Below are 21083 nucleotides of genomic sequence, written 5' to 3'. Positions count from 1 at the left end.
ATCTCAGTTCTCATCTGTTCTATACTTTGAGTTCCCACACTGGACTTCATTTAAAGAATGCCTTATCTCAAACACAGGCTTGCAATAGAAAAACAAAGTGTGGTGCAGTCAATACAGCTCGGCATCGCAAAGGCACGAACTACTGACACTCACCAGCATGGATGTCTCTCAAGTGCATTATGCTGGCTGAAAGGAGCCGCATTCGAAAGGTTGCATACTATATGATTCCCCTTAAATGACATTCTAGAAAAGATAAAAGAGTGGGAACAGAAAACAGATCAATGATTACTAGGAGCCAGGGAAGGCATGGCTGACTGTAGAGGGTCATAGGGGCTGGGGTTCATGGGAATGGTCCATGTCCTGATCGCGGTGGTGGCTGCACAGTATACACATTTGTCAGAAGTTACACACCTGTACACTAAAAAGGATGAATTTTACTGTATGTAAACAATACCTCAAACAACCCGACTTAAAAAAAAAAAAAAAAAAAGCCAACTTGGAGATCCCTGCCCAAGAAATCTTTCATTCTAACGTTTTCATGAACAAAAAAAAAATTAAGCTAAAGGTAACAGCATCTGAGTCTGAAGGATAATAAAGGGGATGACCGCCTCCACTGAGGGCCTTCTGTAAATTAGGTAATCTGCTAGTTGTTTCAGTTCACTTATTAAAATTCAAAATTGTATACATGTATTATCCTCACAATAATTCTACGGAGAAGCTAAAACTCAATGGGCTAATTGTGGCAGATTGCATTTTCCAGAACAGCAAGAGATCATGTAAAAAATAAATAAATAAAATAGTACAATGCTATGTTTTAAGCTACTTGGTTTGGGAGGTGATTTGCTATGCAGCGGTAGATAATTGGAACATTGGGTAACCAGCCCAAGGCATCTCCACAGCCAGTGCTCATTGCCGGCATCCCAGATCTGCTGCCTCTCTGTTCAGCTTTGTTCCTGAATAAAGCATCGCAGGTCCCAGCCTCCAGACACAGCCACAGAAAGTAACTCTGAACACACTATTTTTTAGAGCAGCAGGACCCAGCTCTTCTCTGAAAGCGAGGTACCAAAGTGGTGCCTGACCCATACATAGTAGGTGCTCAATAAATACCTAGCAAATAAAAGAATAGATTCCAGGCCCATTCTAGAAGCTGACATAACAATGAAAAATATGCAGTTCCTGCTCACACAGAGACTGCTCTTTAGGGAGGAGAAAAGAGTAATAAGAAGATGATTTTACACACTAAAGGACATGAAGAAAATGAGCAGGCTGTGTGACAGGGAGGGGACTGAATGTGGTATGGAGGTCAAGGAAGCCCTCTCTAAACAGATGACACTTGGAGCCTGAAGGATAAAAAAGATGCCATCTTTGGGCAAGTGAGTAGGTATATTCCTGACAGAGGGAATGGCCAAATAAAATAGTGGAAAAAGACATATACACACACAAACAATTCTAAAAATAGAAAAGAAAGACTCAGGCTGGTGGAAGGAAGCCTCCCTTATTCTAGAGACAAACAACTAAAACTAATAGTAAATGGTAGCATGGAATACAGGGAAGGACATTGGCTAGGAGTCCAACTTTGCCACTAACACCTCACATGACCTTGAGAGGATCGTTTTCTCTCTCTGGGCTATGAAATGGGGAGGTTGGACTAGAATTGGCATTAGGCTGGAGCCAGCTCACATCAGCTTGTGAGAGTACATTGTGCACATCTCTCCCTAGCTCCACATTCAGTGGTATCACACGGGTAGGCTGAAAGTGGCCATTGAGAGAGTATCCACACCATGGAAGCTGGCACGTCCTGTAAATGGAACTGTTTGCTGTTGTTGTTTTAGAGATGGTTGTTAAACACTTACAAGCACACCACTAAACTAAATAGGTGCTTCTCAAATATTTTGCTAAAGTCTCCTATTGTCAATTCAAAATTCACAATTTTACATTCTATACCCAAGTGTATATGTGCTTCCTATTTCCTCACACTCTTGAAAATATGAAATTTTATCCTCCTAACTTCAGGAAGGTGCATGTTGATAATCCTGTGGATTTTTTACATGACACACACACATGCACCCATGCACTTCTCCCTGGCTAAGTGCTGCCCTGTGGTCAAGGTAGGCATTATTCAGTCTGTAAATGTAAGCCCACCACCCCCATCTCTCTCCCTCCCTTTTCTGTTTTTCTTCCAAACCCAAGGCCTTCCCTGACTTGGATTTGAACTTGGGCACTGGGGAGGAGTAAGCCAACCCTGGTAACCCGCTCACAAGTGTATTTGTGCCCTGGAGCTCAGCACAGAAGCTGGCCAGTGTCTGCTCTTGACACCGGGGCCCAGGCCTGGCCAAGCAGACATTCCCACCCTCTCATGACACTGCAGCTATGGGGCTCCTTGCAGCTGGCCCTACCAATGCTGCCAACATCCATGGGTTATTTCTCTACAGACAGAAAGGAATGAGAACTTCCTTTTCCTCCTCTTCTCTCTCTTCCTCGTCCTCTGGAAGTGTGTGGGCTTAGCTCATCACACTGGGGCTAGGTCTGGGAGATCTGTTTTCTGTGTTTTAGACTCGAGGCTGCCGCAGGCTTCCTGGCTGACCTTGGACACATGGTTATGTTTTGTCTGTGCCTATTTTTCCGCTTACCTCACTGCTGGGGATGGCTGGGTGGATGTCTGAGGCAGCCTCAAAAAAGCAGACTACAATAGTTCCAAACACAGAGCTGGTACATGGACTATGGTTCTGTACCATCAAGACAGGGGCAGAAACCCTGGGGTGTCTGGAAAATTCCAGAAAAAAAAATGTTTATAAAGCAACACCATCCCCCAAAGGAGGTTAGAGAACTCTGTGGAGGGGAGAAGGCAGAATGTAGTGGGAATCGGGTCGGAATGGGGGAAGGGGACAGCTGGGTAGTGAAGGAATCGTCTCCTCCCTCTCTTCTAAACTCCTCAAAGCAGCTCTCACTGTCTCTGCTTCCTCAGTCCCCCAGGACCACCTCCCCACCATGCCACCAAACTGGCACCAAGGATGTCAGTGCCTCTTCATTGCTAACCCAATGGCCAGTCTTCTTAGCTAATATCACTACCCACCTCATTTCATTTTGAACAGTCCTTCACTCTCTTTCTTAAAACTCTCTACTCTCCTGTCTTAGTTCAGGTTCAGTCAAAGTGAAATCCAAAACAAGGACTTGGATGCAAATAGTTTATTTGGGAGGTGGTCCCAGGAAGCAGAAGTGAGATGCAGGGAAAATGGGACAAGGAATGAGCATGTTTTCTGAATCCTGCTATGGGCAGCTGGGACTCCATCCCTCCTGGGTCCTCTGAGCAACTTTACAGAATGTACCTTGGAATTGCTTCTGCCAAGGATGAAAGGCAAAAGCATTTAGCTGGGCTCTTGGTGCCCACGGGTTGAGGGTCACTCGCCAAGAGCATTAACTCCCTCAGGCAAGAAAGCAGACAGCCATGGTGGATGCTTGATGTGGGGAGCCACCTGCATGCACAGGAACTGTCCACACTGCATGTAGCTCCACTCAGTGGTGGACTGAGGGATGATGTAGGACACACTGATATCCCTCCTAGACTTGGCCTCCATGACATCTCTCTCCTGTGATTCTCCTCCTACCCTGTTACCATGCCTTCTCCATCTGTTTCCATAATCCTCTTCATTCTGTTCTCACAAGCTCCTTGACCAATTGTACTCCTCTGTTCATACCTGCCCTCTTGCCAGCCCTCTCCTCATCCAATGCCTTTGGCTTATCTCCATTGATGCACTAAGCACACCTTTCAGTTTGTATTTCATCCTCCTCCAAGAAACTTCTTAAAGGCAGGGACAGGACTTCTGGTGGTCTGTTGCCACACAGTACCACACAGTGTTGGGCACATAGTAGGGGCTCAAAAAAGTGTAGTTCCTCTCCCCTTCCCTGTACTAATGGCAATGTTATGGAATCATGTTGTGATTTCATGATAATGGTGATGTTATGGAATTTCCCAATCCTTAAGATCTAATTTGAAAGTTACCTGCTAGTTTCGATTTTCTTTACTTTCTGGAGAAAGAGGGCCCCAGGATGGTGGGAGTTGCCAACCTGGTAGGTAGGATGCTGCCTCTCTGGGATGCTACCCTGAACGTCACCCAACCTAGAACTTCTCTATCCATGATGTTCCCTCCCTGTTTCACAAAGCTCAGTGAATTTAACAATTCTATGTGCCTTCCAGGCAATAGTGCTTATTATAAAGAAATGAAGGTTGGAGATTCCAATTAACCAGTAGATGAGCAGCCATTCCATGCACAGGACCATGCCAGACATTAGGCTTCAAGAAGGAGAAAATGCATGAGGAAGAAGAAGGGAAGAAGTAGAGGGCACCTCTGTCTTTAAGGAGTTTATAATCTAGGTGGTGGAGGCAAGGCTGAGAACACAGACTCTTCTGCCAAGAAATACTGGTGTTGACACAATCAACTGGAAAAGAACTGGCTGTTTGGTAAATGGTGCTGGGTAAACATGAAGAAAAATGAAATCGGATCCCCACCTATCACTTCGCACAAAGATGAGCTCTAGCTGGGTTGAAGACCTAAAATAAGATGCTAACTGCAAGAGAAGACATGGTAGGAGAACACCTTTATGGTCCAAAGGTAGAAAATTAAACACACCCTTAAATGCACAAACAATAAGACAAAATATTGGTGAATAGGCTTTATCAAAACTAAGGATCTCTATTCCACAAAGTTCACAGGCAGATAACAAAATGAGGGAAAATATTTGCAATGTCTCAAACAGACAAATTAGTATCCAAGCCTTGCAGACCCTTTTGCAAATCAACGAGGAAGAAAAAGCAAACCCAATAAAAAAAATGAGCAAAGGACACGACCAGGCAATCAACATACGAGGAAACCTCAAAGCTAACAACTTAAAGAAATACTTAATGTTGCTAGTAATCACACAAATTGAAAATTAAAACAGTGAGATAAAGATTTGGAATAGAAGGACCTTCCACCTACTGGTGCACATGAGTGTGAACTGACATGGTCAACACACTTCTGGCTCTAAAAAGAAGTCATTCATCCTGTGACCCAGAAATTCTGCCCCTGAGTAAATCCCCAGATTTGCTCTTACAAATCTATAATTGGCTGAGGATAGAGCTATGCATCGTGGTGCTGGTGATAGTAGAAGCCAGAAAGAAAATGAATGTCCTCCGGTGGAGAAATTGTGCACACTACATGCAGCTCGGAGGCCCAGCCAACAGTTTGAAGCAACAAAACAGATAGCACTTATTTTGTATGGTGGGGAGCTTTATAAAAGTAATGAGTGGGGGGAAAAAGTAGAATGAGATCTATAACATGAAATCATTTATATAAACTTAAAGGCATGCACCCAAAACAACAAAATATATTTTCAAGCAAAGAAATAGACTGAATGGTGCTATTCCAGTTACTATGGCTCAGTGACAGGTATCCCAAAACTTAGTGACTTAAAACAACCATTCTACACTATTGCGTGGATTCCAGAGGTCAGGACCTTAAATAGGTTTGCCAGGAGATGAGCTCCACATGGGCACTGACTGGGGTCACTAGGTGGTATCTGCGGGAAGCTGAGTGGTCTGCAGGGCTCAAGGCAGCTTGCTGACATGTCTGGCATTTTGGCAGGGGCTCAGCTGGGGCTGTCAACCAGAGTGCCTCTAGCATTTGCATGGTAGTCTCAGGGTAGTTGGGTTCTTACAGAGGCTCAGAGTACCAGCAAGCAAGGAGGAGGCTGTGTGGAAGTCACATGGCATCACTTTCACCACACTCTAATGGTGGAAGCAGTCACAAGCCCACTCAGATTCAAGGAGAGGGACATAGATTCTGGGGTCTTTATGGGAGAAGTTTCAAAGAATTTGCGGTCATTTAAAATCTCCTCTGTTGTCTGTGGTAGGGAAGGAGTACAGGAGAAGAGAATGAGGCTAAAAGAAAATAAATGGGGAAGAAATTCTATGTTGAATGGTGGCTCCATTCAATAAATCCAACTTAATCTATGCATGTGGTCTTATTTGCATAACAAGGATGCAAGGAACAAGGATGTTCATGGAAGAAATTAACATAAGGATCTTAAAATGAGATCCTCCTAGATTAAATAGGTAGGCCCTAACTCCAATGCAGGTGACCTTATAAGAGGGAGGCAGGGGGAGATTAGGTGACAGGAGAGGAGAACACATGGGGGGCAGAGGCTACTGGAGGAAGAGGCAGAGATGGAGCTATGTAGCCACTAGCCAAGGAATGCCTGGAGAAGGACGGATTCTCGCATAGAGGCTCCGGAGGGAGCACAGCACTTGGCAACACCTTGATTTTGGACTTCCAACTGCAAGATTTCTGAAATAATATATTTCTGTTGTTTTAAGTCACCTGTTTGTGGCAATTTGTCACAACAGTTCCAGGAAACGAAGGCATACTGTGACAAAAAAATGTACCAGGATTTTTTAAAGGAACTCTTTCCATCTTCATTTCTCCTGAGGCCTAAAGGCCAAGAATGTGCAAATGAAGGGCGATCCCAGCATGCCAAAGGGAATTCAGGCCAGATTTCCAAAAGTGATGCCTGGAAACCAGGCATGTGACACTTTGTCTCTTGACCACCTCAAGGTTACAAAGGGTTGAACCCAACGTGACCAAAGAATTCTCTGAGGGAAGTGGTTGGTGGCTGTGAGGCCCACCCTCCCAGGAATGGGGTGGGAATGCTGCTACCCTCCCCCTCAACCTGCTCAACCTGGAGCAAAGGAAATCAATGAGACCCTATAGTCTCCTAGTCCTAGGGCCTAGGAATCTGAAGGCCAGAGGTGTGGTCATCAGCCTGAGGTGGGGGTTGGGTGGCTGCCCTGGAGCCAGCCAGGCCCCCATGGATGGCAATGGCAGAGCAAGGGCGCCTGCAGGCTTGTCAGGTAGCAGATGAGGGTGAAAGAGGGTGGCAATAAGACCATTTCAAGTCCTCTTGAGACTTGCCCCTTTCCTGACCCTCACCATTGTCCCTCAACTTCCCTCGGGAAGAGTCAAAGGTGAATGCCAAGGAGGAATATGTGCCCTAGCCAGAGAAATAGCAAGAGAGCTCATCCCGCCCACTTGCCCATGGCTGCGGGAACACACCTGAGCTAGGCAGGACCGTCACATCCAGAGTTTGGGTGATTACACTGCACTGGGCATATCAGGACTTAAACTGAGTCAAGTCTTCTATCTGAACGAGTGCCTGAGGACATTTTATCACCTAAAACTGAACAGATGAGAAGAGACAGCTGGTGGTTCCTTCCTGGGGTTGGGGAGGAACTGGCCTGGTGGTGTGCATGGGATGGGTCCAAGGAGACAAGAGCAGTGTTGGGATCACACTGATCCCAGTTGCGGAGACAGGAATATTGACAGCTACCAGCTGCCACACCATGACTTGCTGAGCCAGCACAACAGTAGGGTGCTAGCATCTACCTGGGTAGTCTCTTTTTAAAATTGTTATTTTTTTAATTGAAGTGAAATTCACATAATATAAAATTAACCATTTTAAAGCCAGGGATGCCTGGGTGGCTCAGCAGTTAAGCATCTGCTTTCGGCTCAGGGCGTGATCCCGGGGTCCTGGGATCGAGTCCCACATCAGGCTCCCTGCATGGAGCCTACTTCTCCCTCTGCCTGTGTCTCTGTCTCTGTCTCTTTGTGTCTCTCATGAATAAATAAATAAAATCTTAAAAGAAAAAACATTTTAAAGCCAACAATTCTGGGGGTATCTGGGTGGCTCAGTCAGTTGATCATGTAACTCTTGATCTCAGTTCAGGTCTTGATCTCAGGGTTGTGAATTCAAGTCCCACATTGGGCTCCACACTGGGCATGGAGCCAACTTCAAAAAAAAAAAAAAGTGAACAATTCAGTAGCATTTAGTACATTCACAGTGTATGCAACCAGCACCAATGATGATTCTGAAACATTTTCATCACCCCAGGAAGGAACCCCATATCCACCAAGCCGTCATTCCCCATTCCTCACCCATGCCCCTAGCCCCAGGCCCTGGAAACCACCAGTCTGCATTCTGTCTGCATGGATTTACCTACTTTGGATATTTTGTATGAATGGTGTCACACAATATGTGACCTTTTGGGTCTGGCTTATTTCATTTAACACAATGTTTTTGAGGTTCGTCCAGACTGCAGCATGTATCTACCGATTCATTCTTTCTGTGGCTGAATAATATTCCATTGTATAGATAGGTCATAGTTTATTTATCTGTTTATCCACTGGTGGGCATTTGTGTTATTTCCACTTTCTGGCTATTGAAAATAGTGCTGCTATGAACACGCGTGTACATGTATGTGTTAGAGAGCTGGTTTTCAATTCTTTTGGATATGCACCTAGGAGTGGAATCACTGGGTCATCTGGCAATTCTTTCCCACTGAGGCTGAACCATTTTGCATTCCCGACAATAATCTCCAAGGAGTCCAATTTCTCCACATTCTTGCCAACACTTGTTATTTTGTTTTGTTTTTTTATTATAGCCATTCTATGCGGTGTGAAGCTGTATCTCATTGTGGTTTTGATTTCAATTTCCCCAATGACTAATGATGCTGAGCATCTTTTCATGTGCTTCTTGGCCATCTGGATGTCTTTGGAGACATATTCATTTGAGTCCTTTGCCCAAGCCCTTTCTTTAATGGTGCTGTCTTTTTGTTGTTGAGTTTTAAGATTATACACACACACACACATACACACACATATATTCTAGATACCAGATCCTTACCAGATATATGATTTGCAAGTACTTTCTCCCATTCAGTAGGCTGTCTTTTCACTTTCTTGCTAATACCCTTTGATGCACAAAAGTTTTTAATTCTGATAAAGCTCAATTTATCTAGTTTTTCTTTTGTTGCACATGCTTTTGGTGTCATATCTAAGAATCTGCTGCCAAATTTGAGGTCATAAAGATCTATCCTTGTCTTTTCTTGTCTTGTGGTTGGTCCATTTTGAGTAAATTTTGTGGACATGGTGCAAAATAGAGATCCAGGGATCCCTGGGTGGCACAGCGGTTTGGCGCCTGCCTTTGGCCCAGGGCGCAATCCTGGAGACCCGGGATCGAATCCCACGTCGGGCTCCCGGTGCATGGAGCCTGCTTCTCCCTCTGCCTGTGTCTCTGCCTCTCTCTCTCTCTCTCTCTCTCTCTCTCTCTGTGACTATCATAAATAAATAAAAATTAAAAAAAAAAAGAAATAGAGATCCAACTTCATTATTTTGCCTGTCACTACACAGTTGTCTGGATGCTCTATTTGACTCCTCATATTAACCTCAGGAGAGAAGCAGTGTTATCAACACCATTTTACAGATGGGGAAACTGAGGTTTTGAGAGGTGAAAAGTTATCCAAAGCCACACAGATAGCAAATGGCAGCACTGTGATTTGATATGGGCCATATCTGAGAACTGGTACTTCTAACCATCGTAGTCAATGCCTCCAATGCCTCTCTTTAGTCCTTCTGATTTCAGAGTGGCCCTTCCTAGTCCTCCCAGGGGCTCCCCTGCCCCCCACCCCCCACACCCAGGCATACCAGCAGAATCCTGATCCACCTCCTGGCTCCCAGCTCCTACCTCACCAGTCTTTGAAGCTATCATTTTCCTGCAACCTTCTGGGGATGGTGCAATTATGAGTTGGGAATCAGAGAGCCAGGCCCACCTTCACGGTTTAGGGTTGTCCAGATACTGTACCCATTGCCAACCCAGAGAGTCAGGCTGGCCGAGGGGGTCAAGATGAGAGGGTGTTTTTTTTCTTTTTCTTTTTTTATCATGTAACATTTAATAATTGCAAATATATTCATTACAATTTACAGATTAGTTAAAGTTATATACACAAATATAATTTTAGCTATAAAATCCCAACACACTGGTTACATTTAAGTCACTGGATCTGTAGAAGCCAATTTAGAGTCTTCTAGTCCCCTAAATTCACCTTCTTTAAATTATACAAAAATAAAATCTGATAGTTTTGATTTCAAGTTAAAGATGAAGAGGTGCTGTTATCACATTGGACGCTCAGAAAAGGAAATTTTACCTGTCTATACAATGCCTTTCACATGCTACATTGATACTTAAAGCACCATTGCAAGACTTAAAATGTGTACAATGTTCAATCACAACTTCTAAGTTTAACTGTGTTCTAACAACTAGGATTGGGATGAAAGGACAAAAAGTTTTTCTCCTTCAGTCCAACTTAAAAACAGCCCTGTCTCTATCACTTCTTTTAAAGAAGGGTAGTAAATGGGAGAATCCTTCACCAAGCTTCTACTCATTTGGTGGTGAGGCTGGAATTCCAAGGGAACAAGTTTCTGAAATCCAGTAGATGTCAAACTATCCCATTATTTTCAAATATGCGGAGGTGCTAGATTTAGTTTTTAAAAGAAGTGAAATAAAACAGTATATACTTCAGTCTGGTTTTAAAAGAATGAATATATATATATATATATATATATATATATATATATATATATTTTGAAAAGCAGCCATTTCACCAACATTGAATGACTTCTTTTTCCAATTTTTTATTTATTAATTGAGAGAGAGTGAGAACGAGAGAGATCACAGAGGGAGAAGGAGAAGTAGACTCCCCAGTGAACTCAAAGCCCAACCCTGGGCTCAATTCCATAACCCCGAGATCATGACCTGAACCAAAGGCAGATGCTTACCTGACTGAGCCCCCCAGGCACCCTAATGTCTTCTTTTAAAAACCTGTTCTGTGTCTTCTTTTTTCCCCCCAGGTCTTGTTTTTTCCACCCTCCCTGACCCCCCTCTCCCCTCCTCACATGTGAAAATGCATACACAAAACTGTATCCCCTTGTGACTCACACCCTGTAAGATGCTAGCTCTATAGTCTCAGGGATAACCTAGGATCATGCAGGGCATGCTGTTGGGGCCCAGTGAATGCATGTTGAATGAGCTGAACATGCATCACACAGCAGTTAGACACAGCAGTTCTCAGTCCTGGCTGACATCAGAATCACCTGAGCAGCGATAGAAAGATACCTAAGTCAGGCTCCCCTCCCCACCCCTCACCCTGAGAAAACCATGATTTGATTGGCCTGGGATCGGGATTGTTTTAATAATTCCAGAGGTGATTCCAACAGGTGTGCAACAATGCTCCCAGGGGATCAGCCCTGCCCAAGCTGGGCTATGAAGCTGTTGCCCAGAGGCCTTGTTGCCCAGAGGCCTCACCTCCCACCAACTGCCCCCAGCCCTTGACTGAGCATTGCACGAACTGGGGTGGCCCATTCCTGGGGGACACAGGGCTTTCTCATGAGCAACTTTGGCTCCAGGCCTCCCCAAAGGCCTTGCTGAACCTTTCTGAACCACATGGTCTAGGACACTCCCATCCAACCTTCATTCCCACAGGTCCGCCAGGCTTATATAATTCCTCAGGAATTCTAGCCAACTTCTCCTTAATTAACTGAGGAGGTGGGTCCCTGGTCTATAATCTTGCACAGCAGCAAAGGAAACAAGTCCCACTACCCTCCCAAGTACTCATCTCCACACAGGGAGTAACCCGCCATCTTAGGGCAGCTTCCCCAGTGCCAAAGATCTGGAACAAGCAATTTATTAAGGGAGTGTTTTCCAGGGACAACTAGTACAGTGTGAGAGGGGCCAGATGGGGAAGAATGGGGAAGCTAGGCAGCGCCGGCCTACCACAGCACCCTGGCCATGTTGCCTATATCCAGACCAGGGGTGCAGAGGCTAGAAGCACAGCTAATCTAAGTGTGGTGGTCAGAACAATGCCCTGCAAAATATCTGCATCCTAATCCATGGAATCTGTGACTATCCTCATTTCTGTGGTTAAGATGACTCTGCAGATGGGATTAAGTTAAGGATCTAGAGATGAGAAGGTTATCCTGGATTACCTGGGTTGGCCCAGCATAATCACAAGGGTCCTCGTAAGAGGGAGAAAGATGTGAGGTCGAAGGCAGAAGTTGGGCTAGTGTGGCCAGGGCCGCAAGCCAAGGGACCCAGGCCTCTAGAAACTGGCAGAGGGGAAAAGAGTGATTCTCCCCTATGGCTTGCAGGAGTGCAACCCAGCCACATCTTGGCTCTAGCCCAGAGAAGCCTACTTCAGACTTCGGGCCTCCAAAGCTGTACCATAAATTTGTATTGTTTAAGCCTCCCAGTTTGTGATGGATTACAACAGCAGCAGGAATGGAACTTCTCACTGAGCATTGGAGGGACACCTGGATCGCCCGGGAGCAGGAGAGAGTGGGAGGCTGTCCCCACTCGCCTCTCTATCCACCTACAGGCTATCCTGAGGCAGCTTCTCCTCACCTCTGCGTGTCTGATGAGGGATGGGGTCTCCTGCCCTGCTCCCCTAAAGCTGCCACCTAGAACTGGCCCCTCAGCAACGAGGTAACCTCAAGCCACCTTGTGGTCATCTGGTCTCGTTGCGTTAGTACCATCTTTTTTTGGTGTGTGAGACAAGGATCTGAAGAGCTGGCGCCTTTGGCTTATGCTTTCTTTCACTGTCTATGTGAATAATTAACTGTCTGAATCTAAAAGTGGATCATCTGTGTTCATTAGCCCCATCAGTCAGGGCCTGGTGATGGCCTGACCTAAATGTGCATAAATCTGACTAAGTCCCAGCCTCAGGCCAACCCTCTGGGGAGCTGGGGCAGGAATTACACCTGGAGACAAAGGAGATGGGTTCTGTTCTCTGCCAAAAGTCATTGGCTACCAGCTGCCCCACAGGGAGACTTAGTCACCCAAGCACCTCAGGCTCTTGATGTGACCAAAACGCTCCCCAGGACCCCAAAGGCCCTAGGTGTGAGCCACTAGCAGCCAAGCACAGGGACTTTGGAAAAGGGATCCCAGCAGACCAGGGAGGGGAAGAAGAGAAGAGAGTGTAGACTTTGCTCTACCCAAGAATCATGTAAGACTCACTGGGTGATAGATTTTTGAGCCCACGGACAGAACACAGATACAGGAGCCCATCCTACGCAGCTGGGGGAGCAGCACCCAGGTCCCAGAGCCTGACTCAGCCTTCCAGGGTGGGAGCTAACACTCCTGCCAACATCCAGGCTCAGAGTGGTGGCTGTCCATGGACCAGGAAAAGGTGGTTGTTTCCCTTCAGGAAACAATACAAGAGCCCAAGCCTGTACATTTCATGCCAAACTGCTCATGGAAGCCAGTGGGCAGCTGGCCATCCCAGGTTCTTGGAGCACAGAGCTACAGCAACTGGCTCGGCCTCCAACCTGTATGCCAGGCAAGCTGACCAGAGTGGCCCTTCGGTGACAGCACAAAGAACAGCCTTTGCCCCTCCTGTCTGGATATACCTTTATCTTTCCTTTTGCTAACCCCATCTCACCGCCCCTCTCCATTCACCCCACTGTATGATTCTGTTCCCTATACCTTCCCACCGACTTGTCTCCTTCTCTCCTGACTTAGGGATGACGAAGGCCCACAGGCACTTGGAATGTTGCTCTGCCATATACAGAACCCTCAGGGATAAAGGAACTTCACTCATGGAAGAAAAGATTGAAGGGAAGGAAAGACGTTCAAATCAGAGGCTGGTTGACTTTTTCTGTAGACAACGTCATAGCAAGTATTTTAGACTCTGCAGGCCACACAGTCTCCATCACAACTACCCAATTTTGCCACCATGGCACAAAAGCAGGCACAGACAATATACAAACAAGTGGACCTGGCTGTGTTCTAAGAGAACCTTTATCACACAAGCCAGCACTGGGCCAGGTTTGGCCTATAGGCATAGTTTGCTGACCTCTGGTTTACATATTCACTGACTCCAGTTATTTAAAATTAGAAGGAACTTTAGAGATCATCCTGTCCAGGAATGACAAATGGGTTTCAACCCACCTGCCAACTCTGCCTGCTTGGTAGTGGCTTCCTGGCTCATTGTGTTGAGAAGGGTTCTGAGGCCAATCCCTACCACAGTGTCATAAAGGAATAGCACCGTATGCCCTGGGCAGGGAGGGGCAGTGGCAGCACCAGTGCCTCATGTTGGCCACTTGATTAACTAAACTCCCTCATCTTCTATATGGCTAGCTCAATTCCAGAGAGGTTAAGTGACTTGCCCAATGCCACACAGCTATAGCCAGGGAGCTGGTCAACCAGCTTCTTAATGTTACTGAGGCAAAATGGAAAGTTATTTATCCTATTGTCTCATTACCATGTCTAAGCCAAAGAGATCCTCATGCCCCCTTTGTGCCAAGTTTCCAGGCCTGGGATCTTGAGAGGAAAGCCACAGAGTCCAGGACCCCATCTAGTCCTTGATTTGTGAGAATTTACATTTTGAGAGGCTTTCAAAACAACCCTAAAAACTTATATTATGATGTCTGAAAAGTGAGGCTGGCTCACAGGGAGTGCCGCCTGCCAGAACCTTGTTCATGGTGGGGCACAAAGTGGCTCCAGAGATAAGCTATGATTTCCCTTTGTAGCAGGAAATGCTTCACAAGCACCGTGGCCCACTATCTCATGAACCCTGTAGGGCTACAGCCAATCTTGAGCCCACATCAACATTGTGAAGCATGAAGCTCTTACTATTTCTCACCTGCGGGCCTATTTCCTAAGTTTCAAAATGCTTATCACTATCAGATAATAACTGCCAGGGCCTTTATTAATGCCAATTAATGATCAACTATAATAAACTTTCAAAACAGAATGCAGGTCAAACTTGTGGAAGAAACTTTTAAAACCCTGAACTCTGCAAATTAAGTCATTCTATTTTAAAAATCAGATTGTCTACTATTAGAGCATCTCTAGTATCAGAGCTTTGCAATTGTTTGAACCTCAGTGTCAAGCAAATGGAGTAGTCCTAACCTCACGGTCCATTGCAACGGTCAAAGTGACAGATTGCAGCAGAGCCCACTTCGGAAGTCACTCGTAGCCTCAGGGGACAGTTCTGGGCCAGGCTACAGGCTTCCTCCTTTGAGCATCCATGTCGCTCTGCCCGAGAGTGTCCTCTATTTCCCCTTCCTCTGCCCCGCCCCCAGCAAATCTGGCCAGAAATGCTGGGGGAGAGACTGTTTTCAGGAGCAGTGACCAAGCAAGGAGGGATGGTGCCAAGTGGTGTAAAGAACTCCTGCGTCCTCATCCCCTATGCACGATTCTGAGATATTGTTTGCAATGATAAAACGACACAAGCTCTCAAAAGGTCCCCAAGGGCACTTGAGTCCTATTTCCTCCTGTCATTAGCACACCCACCATTGGTGATCTTCTCTTGCTTGTGTTACTTACTCCCTCCCGGGGCATCTGGGGTCATTTCTCAAATAAACTACCCATTTACCCAAGTCCTGGCCTCCGGGGCAGCCCAAACTGAAATACGTTTACACTCAGGCGGGCCTGAGAAGTTTGGTGCTTCCCACCTCCCCACGCCAGGGCAGTATATGGGAGGGTCACAACCTGTGGGCGCCGCTGGAGCCCTCACCGCGAGGAGTAAGAAGCGGGGTGGCCAGTGCAGCCACAGGTTTGTCCGTCCGGGATGCTTTCCTACTTTCCTTCCGCTGGTCGCCCTGGGGAGCCCCCACCCAGGACGCGGTCCTCGGGCGGCTGAGAACCGGGACCGCCAGCCCCAAGCTCACACCGCGGGCGTCCTAGGACCCAGACCAGCCAATCGGAATAGCCCAGCCTCGCAGACGCTGTGAGTGGCTCGGGCAAGTCCGGTCGGAGTCCTCGCTGGGGCTGCCCTGGGGGCCCGGGAAGAAGCTGTAGAGGAGCCTCGAAAGCCCAGACCGGAAACTGGGAGGGTGCGTCTCAGCCTGGGAATGCCTGGGAATGCCTGGGATTTCTGCCCCGTGCAGAGGGCTTGTGTGCAGGCAAGGGAGGCTGGGAAATGCCACTCTCAGGGGTCCGGGCGCCTGCACCTGGAACAGAGTGCAGAGGACAGGAAGGGCGCAAGCGCAAATGCTCCTCCCAGAGCAGGTGGAAGGTGCAGAGAGAACGTGTGGGGGGATGGAAGGAGAGCCCCCCAACAGCCGGACCGGACAACTGCGGGAAGGGGGAAGGGGCAGGGGCAGAGGGGAGGCCGCCTTGCTCTTCGGTGCCGCTTCGGCAACAGTAAAAAATGGGGGTCCCGGTGTCTCACAGGTCACTGGACAAATGTCTTATAAGGTCCCTTAAAGGCCCAGGACTCTCCGATCCCAATTAGGTCTTGTCCAGATTCACGATTCCGTGTCTTCCGTCGCGTGGTTTTATGCATTTGGCAGCGGGGTTGGTTACACATTGATCTCCTTGGGAGCTGGGCCCCGGCGACCGCCTCATGCTGCTGCCTCCCAGCCTCCGAGGGCCACCGCCACCGCCACCGCCACCGCCACCGCCACCGTCGTCCGTATTACCTACCTCCAGGCTCCGGGCTTCTGGGGGGCGGGCCGGGGGGGGGGGGGCGGCATTTAAACTCCTCTCTGCTCTTGAAATGTGCCCAGGGTCTTAAAGGAAGGATCCCTTTCAGAAAATGGACAGCCACCAAAATAAATTATCCAGAAAAATAAAACCTCTTTCTCTAGCACAGAAGAAATTTAAGAGCTCATTAGCCTTAGGAATATTTTCTAACATGTGAGGCCAGTAGGCAGAACCATGAATATTCATGAGCATGCTCCCTACCTCTCCATCCTGAAATGAAGGTGTTGGAAACCATCTTTTTAGGTACTGCCATTTGGGGGAAAGGTATATTAACTATCAGTAGGTTTACTGACCCAAAATACTCTAAAAATGAGATTTCTGACATTTTCATTAGAGCTTGTACCATGTTCTGCCACAAGTTAATTCCTGGGGAAGACAATGGGAAAAAACTGGCCAACCTACCAATTTCAGATCAAAAGTCTGGGGTCAATGATAATCCTGGCTAGTTTTATAAACTCTATTGGCCCTATCCCCACTTGGTTTCCCACCCTGGCTTCCATGTTGTTCCTATATTCTCCCACCATATGGGCAACTGCAGGCAGAAGGTCCCATGAGAACCAAACCAACCCAGGTAAAAGGGGGAGCAGAGCCTCCTAAAAGCTGATGAGGATCCTCCCAGGCTTCATGGATCAAGTCTTAGGCTCTTTCCCTTCCTGGGTCTTGTGTGTGTGTGTGTGTGTGTGTGTGTGTGTTTTCAAGGTTGAACTAAGCCAATGGTTTTCAACCTTGTGCATTAGAATCACCTCCAGACCTTTTATTCTGTTTTTTTTTTTTTAAAGAGTTTATTTATTCACGAGAGACACACACAGAAAGGGAAAAACATAGGCAGAGGGAGAAGCAGGCTTCTCACAGGGAACCAGATGCGGAACTCCATCCCAGGACCCCAGGATCACGGCCTGAGGCAAAGGTGGATGCTCAACTGCTGAGCCACCCAGGCATCCCACCTCCAGACCTTTTAAATATGATCACACCCATGCTGCAGACTACTAATCATGGCAGTCTCTGAGGTGCGCTCAGTACTCCGTGTTTTACCATGCAGGTGAAATTATGTGATTTTAACATACAGCCAAGAGGGCTGTAGTGGCTGCTCTCTGAGATGATTGATGCTACCATCAATCCTCACACTTCCTAACATAAATGCGGTTCTCCACAGAGAGGGGGAGCCTGTTCTTCCACTTCTTGAACCTGGGCAGAAATGATGAATGCCGCTTCCAGTTTGGCTGATAAGAGAGGTGGCAGTCTCTCTTTTCTTCCTCGTGAAACATTTGTTCTTGGGATGTTCCCACTCAGAACCCAGCTGCCATGCCATGGGAAGCCCATACCACCTTGAGAGACCCAGTGAAGGTGGAGTCAAGTCAACAGCCCGGCCAGAACAGCTGAGAAGCCCTGGATCAAGGGGAGCCATCCACAGGTAGACAATCTCCTGAGGTACCTAATGTCCCCAGGGCATGGGGATACCAGGCACATCCACAGGGCTCAGCTCCTTCCTGTCTGAGTCCTGCCTCACCCCCACCCTGAGATAAGCCTGGTAAAAGCATGACAGCTTAGGGGGCAGGGCAGCAATGAGAGCAAAGGGGAATCCCTTCTGTTTAGGGAGAAGCTGACCATCAAGTATTCCCTTCTAGGGGAAAAGCGTCTTTGCTTTATTTTCAATTTTACTGTTATTAATTTGTGTATAGTGTGTTATAATTCATAGATTTCCTGGTCCCCCTGGATGCTGGAAAGCAAATATGGTCAACAATTCATTTTGCAGAAGAAGGACCAGAAAGTTCAGACAGGTTATGTGACTTTGCCCAGATGCCACAACCAGTAAAAATTGAAATTGGGATCAATTCTGATCAAGTCCAAGCCAGGGCTTTTTTTCCTGCTATATTCCACTGCCTCTCCATTTTGGGGAGCAAAAAGATCAGAGGGTGTGGGAGAAAAATGCTGTATGCTACTTAATATCTACTCTCACTCTCTGACTTGGTAGCAGGACCCTGACTTTATTCAGGGAAAGGATATATTCAGCTAAACCTACATTTCCCAGTCTTTCTTGTAGTGAGATGTGGACTAGTGACTAAGTGGGATGTAAGCCTTAGCATTGATGGGGCTTCCAGGAAACCTGCTTCAGAGGCATCTGTCTCAACTGAGAGGAATACCCCTTTTGCTTTTCCTCCTTCCAGACTGCAGTTCATACAATGGCTGGAGCTCCAGTAGCCATATTACACCATGAGGTTACTCTGAGGGTAGAAACTACTTACTGCAAACAATAGAGCAGAAAGATGTAACAAATATGGGTTCTGCCCTGGATTGCATACCTTCTTTAAACTTCCTCATAAGGCAAAGAATAAATGCCTGGGGTTTTAAGTCACTATTTTTCAGGTCTCTGTTATAGTCAACAGCAATTTTAAATTCATTAGGTTTATGTAACTGACTATTCTAAAATTCTAATCAAAGTTACAATTTGATGGTGCAACTATCCATCAGGATACCAAAAGCCTATTTTCCATGCAAGGGGGACAGAGGCTGTAGGGATCCCTGGGTGGCGCAGCGGTTTGGCGCCTGCCTTTGGCCCAGGGCGCGATCCTGGAGACCCGGGATCGAATCCCACATCTGGCTCCCGGTGCATGGAGCCTGCTTCTCCCTCTGCCTGTGTCTCTGCGCCTCTCTCTCTCTCTCTGTGACTATCATAAATAAATAAAAATTAAAAAAAAAAATTTAAAAAAAAGGGGGACAGAGGCTGTAAACTAAGGCTGTGACTCCAGCAGGCATGTGTACCCCATAGTGGGGAATGGTAAATCTGCCATAAAGCAGCTATGCAATGGATAGTTGTTGGATGGACAAAGACTTTTGTAGACACCAGTCTTACCCATTTCTGGTTGCAATACCTCTGTTCCCTAGCATCCTTTCAAGGACTTGAGAAATATATCACACAAGAGTGACCTTTGTTAGTCTAGAAAGAGCAGAAGACTCAACTACATTTTCCAGGGAAGATCAGCCCCAGCCCTCAGTCCCCAGGGGTTTTATCTCCTGTCTCCCCTGGTGACCTTCAGTTTACTTCTGCAGTTGATGTGATACTAGTGAAGAATTTAAAGATATTTGCATGATCTGCATTCCTGTGATTTGCCATACAAGAACCTGTCCGAGTTAGTTATTGCCCTTTGGCTTAGGCTCTGGAATGAAGTCAAATGGAGCATCCTGAACCCAACCAGAAGCCTACCCCAGCCAAGCCCAGGCAAGCCTACTCAAGATCAGCCAACTACAGCAGACCTCCTGCCTCAGGGGTATGAAATAAAGAGTTGGTTGTGGGATTGTGTTTTATGTAACATCATCACAAAAGTAACTGACTGATACACCAGTCATTCAGATAGCCATGCTAGAAACTTGAATGTCACCCTTTACTCTCACCTCTTCTTCATGCCTCACACTCCAACCCCAAGCCCCAAATATTCCTCAAAGCCATCTCATCCTTCCAGCCTCTCTGTTTCTGCCTTACTACAGGCTTCATCTCTGGCTTAGAGTGACTTCCCAGTGGCCTTCCTGCCTTTAGATTGATCCACTCAAATCCACTCTCCAGGGTGAGTTTCCTGAAGTGTAAATCAGAACATAACTCTCCCTCACTTAAGACCCTTCCATGGTCTTAACAGACCTTCTGTTTCTGCGTGCCATTCCTTCTCCTGGGGACACTCTCCACCTTGAATCTAACTCAGCTCCAACTCCTGCTGTTTGGAGCTGGTGACATCCCCTCAGACACTGCCCCCGCCCCCATCCCCCACAACCAGGCTCAGCGTCTTGCTGGGCACTGTCCAAGTTGCTGGGCTTTAGGACACTGTCAAAATTGCCTGTGTCTTGTCCAGCTCTTCCATAAACTGTGAGCTCCCCAAGGGCAGGGCCTGAATACATTTCCCCTGAGTAAACTCTGTATATGTGTCCAGCGCACAACCTGAGCCACTGCTGACAGAGGAGCTGCTCCAGTGTCATCTCCTGCTGCAGGAGGGGCCAGCTCTCTGAGGCGGGAGCCCAGCTTTGCCAGAAGCAGTGGTCTGACTAGAAAATTCAAGGCGGAGGGGAAAGAATGCCAGGGAGTGGGGGGGTGGGGGGGAAGGAAGGAGAGGGGAGGTGGGTCAAGGAGGAGACTAGAGAGAAGGCAGAGCTGAGGCTAACAGGCCGGGAGGCAAGGGGCAATGGGGAAGGGGTCCAAATACACAGATGGGGGTCAGGAGGAAGTTCAGGCAGAGAAAAGAGACCGGCGTGGGGAGGCCTGCTTCACGCTCAGTCTCCCTTCCAGCTCTTAATTCCCCTGTAGAACTGGCTCAGGCCATGTGTGCACTTGGCTCGAGACTCCAGGTCTGGTGCCAGAAACATAAACTGGAGGGTGGGAGAGGTGCGAGGCCCAGCAGAGGTGAGCAGGGCTGCCCAGTGCACAGGACACAGGGCCATGAACTCCTCTAGGCCACCTTGAGGCAGGCCAAGAATTCTAGACACTCAAGGCCCAGAAGAAGCCTGTGGGGCATGGTCTGGGCTGATGTCAGGGAAGCTGGTGGGCAGGAGGAGGCAGGCAAAGCTAAACTGTGGCAGGAGAGTCTCGGCTATGTGCCGGGGAAAGGCTGGGTCCACCAGGAATATGGCTGTGGAGCCCACATCTCCAGCAGCTCCAGACACAAGAGGGTTAATCCCAGGGGGGTCTCTGAAGAGACAAGCAAGACCTGTCCTGGGGACTCGTCTGTGGGCTCAGAGAAACCTATCCC

General features: G+C 47.3%; 1 long non-coding RNA gene across 2 annotated transcripts; it reads left to right on the top strand.

The window, feature by feature from the left end:
• The first annotated feature begins 1174 nt into the window (after positions 1 to 1174).
• On the top strand, positions 1175 to 19632 carry LOC140617834 (uncharacterized). 2 transcript variants are annotated; one of them, XR_012017976.1, is made up of 3 exons: positions 1175 to 1373; positions 17644 to 17764; positions 19506 to 19632. It is a non-coding gene; the product is annotated as an uncharacterized lncRNA (long non-coding RNA). The 2 variants fall into 2 exon arrangements; XR_012017975.1 differs by having other exon boundaries at positions 1175 to 1381.
• Positions 19633 to 21083: the final 1451 nt, after the last annotated feature.

This window comes from Canis lupus, chromosome 26 (assembly GCF_048164855.1).
Source record: "Canis lupus baileyi chromosome 26, mCanLup2.hap1, whole genome shotgun sequence".
In the NCBI taxonomy this organism is placed as follows: domain Eukaryota; kingdom Metazoa; phylum Chordata; class Mammalia; order Carnivora; family Canidae; genus Canis; species Canis lupus.
This window is presented reverse-complemented; position numbering and strand designations above follow the sequence as displayed.